Raw genomic sequence first — 2,606 nt, 5'->3', positions numbered from 1 at the left:
ATGTCATATTTCACTACCTTTTCTGTACTGCATTGGTTAAAAGCAAGTCACTGGGTCAGCCTACACTCAGTGGGAAGGGGCTTATACAAGGGCACAAATACCAGGAGACTGGGGTCATTAGGGATCATCTTAGATTCTACCTGCCACAATATCCGTAGCATTTATAATTAAGCTCCCCATCTTATTCCTGATATTGGTTAATTGTGTCTTTATTCCCCTGATCAATTTGGCTATGAGTTTATTTATTTTATTGACATTCTCAAAGAACCAGCTTTTCTTTTAGTATTTTTGTTTTCAGTGTGTTTGGTTTCAATGTGTTTTGAATCCCAGACATAGAAGGTCAAATATTATATGATTTTACTTATATTAGGCACTTAGAATAGGCATATTCATACACACTGAAAGTAGAATAGTGGTTACCAGAGACTGGAAGAAAAGGGGAGAAGGGGAAGTGATTATTTAGTGGGTTTCAATTTGAGATAATGAAAAAGTTCTGGAAATTAATAGGGGTGATGGTTGCAAACATTGTGAATATACAGTATTTAATGTAACTGAATTGTACATTTAAAACGACTTTAAAATAGTAAACTTTATGCAATGTGTATTTTACCACAAAACAACCATGACCACAAAAAATAAGGTGCCAGAATTAGTCTCTATCTCATAGAGTGCTGGGCTTAAATGAAATAATTTGAGTGAAGTGTTTGGCACAGTGCTGGGCTCATATAGAAAATTTAAGAAAGAAAGGATAAATGTGGCTCGCGGCGGCCGCGATGGCGGCGGGAGGTTCGATTGTCGCCCGTTGGCCGCGAGGCGCTGCGCTAGGTGGCCGCCATTGCAGTTTATTTTCACTTGCTTTTTAAAGAAAGAAAGCTCATGGTGCAGATTGTTATTTCCAGTGCGGGGGCTGAAGGCCTGGCAGAATGGGTGCTGATGGAGCTACAGGGGGAGATCGAGGCTCGCTACAGCACTGAATTAGCTGGAAACCTCCTGGGAGACCTACATTACAACCACTGAGGGAATTCTGGTGCTGATCCTGGGGCATCATATCCTGTATGGGAAAATCATCCACCTGGAGAAGCCTTTTGCAGTTCTTATCAAACACACTCCTGGGGAACAGGACTGTGATGAGCTTGGCCACGAGCCTGGCACCACCCGGTACCTGGTGACAGCACTCATCAAAGACAAGATCCTTTTAAAAACCCGCCCCAATCCCATTATCACCAACGTCCCCAAGAAAGTATGAAGGAACCCCGGATTTTCCCTAGAGAGCGGCCAACTCCTTGGACTCGTGCACCACTGCTACCTCGAGGACGGCTTGACAGTTCCCTAGGACCACAGGGAGTCCTGTTCTGAACACAGGCCACCCATTAGGCATGAACTCGGATCCTTTCCTTATGGCAGCCAGTTCTCTTGGTGGAAATCTGGCCCCATTTCCAAGGAACCCATCTTTTCCATCTTCATCAGGCTTATTGGCTTCAAATCCAGCACCTTTTCCTGGTGGTGCTCGTGACCCAAGCATGGCTTCTTTTCCAAGAGGGATAAATCCTACTGGCACAGGCACAGTGTCTTTCCCAAGGCCAGGTGGCCTTTTGGGTGCAGGACCAGGACCAGCTCTAAACCCTAGAACAGGCGCTCTTCCGGGCCCAGGTCCTATGTCTAACCCCAGATTAGGAGGTCTCCCAGGCCCAGGCCCTATGACCAATCCAAGGACAGGGGGTCTCCTGGGAGCAAGTCCTGACCCCAGAAGTGGTGCCCCCATGGGACCTGGATCTGGACCCAGTCTGCAATCAGGTGTCTTGTTGTCTTCTGGGAATGGTCCTCCTAATCCTAGGCCAGTTGGCCTGGGGCCTGGACCAAATCCCAATCTGAGATCAGGCTTTTTAGGTACAAACCCTGCCCCTAGGTCAGGTATGTTTCCAGGCCCAGGCCCAGGCCCAGGCCTTGGGCCTAACCCACGAGCAAGTGGTGTGGGTCCAGGTCTTGGGCCCAACCCAAGGGCAGGAGGCCTGGGTCCAGGCCCAAATCTGGACACCCGAGCAGGTGGCCTCTTAGGCACAGGATCTGGTCTTAACTTAAGAATGGCTGGACCCCAAAGCCTGGATCTTGCCCCAATTTTAAGAGCAGCAGGCCTTTTTGGAGCAAATTCTGCTTCTTTCTCACAGGCTTCTGGAAACATGGGCACAAGCCCATCATCCATGACAAGAGTACCTGGCCCCCTAGGCCCAAACACAGGTCCTAGCTCTCGAGGAATTGGCCTTCCAGGGCCAAATCCATCTCCCATGTTAAGGGCTCCTGGCCCCATTGGCCCTAATTCAGCTCATTTCTCAAGGCCAGGTGGCCCCATGGGGGTGAATGCTAATCCCTTTCCCAGGGGGACAAGTTCAGGGGGACTGAACCCAACTGCCTTCTCTCAGTCTTCTGGGACATTGGCTTCAAACCCAGGTACCTTCCAAAGGTCTGCTGGCCTCCAGGGCTCAAGTCCAGCAATTTTCCCATGAGCCTCTGGGCCACTATTCCCCAACCCAGCTAACTTCCCAAGGGCCACTGGCCTGCAGGGTCCAAGTCCAGCTGCCTTCCCAAGGTCTACTGGTCCTTTAGGCCCA

At 49.5% G+C, this 2,606-nt stretch overlaps 1 pseudogene; it reads left to right on the top strand.

The window, feature by feature from the left end:
* Positions 1–783: 783 nt before the first annotated feature.
* Positions 784–1,805, top strand: LOC110344937 (chromosome transmission fidelity protein 8 homolog pseudogene; annotated as a pseudogene).
* The last annotated feature ends 801 nt before the right edge of the window (positions 1,806–2,606 follow it).

This window comes from Heterocephalus glaber, unplaced genomic scaffold (genome assembly GCF_053883595.1).
Source record: "Heterocephalus glaber isolate CG9 unplaced genomic scaffold, H.glaber_assembly_v1.0 deba00001729, whole genome shotgun sequence".
NCBI lineage: Eukaryota > Metazoa > Chordata > Mammalia > Rodentia > Bathyergidae > Heterocephalus > Heterocephalus glaber.
The sequence above is the reverse complement of the archived record's forward strand: the minus strand, read 5'-3'. Positions and strand labels throughout refer to the sequence as shown.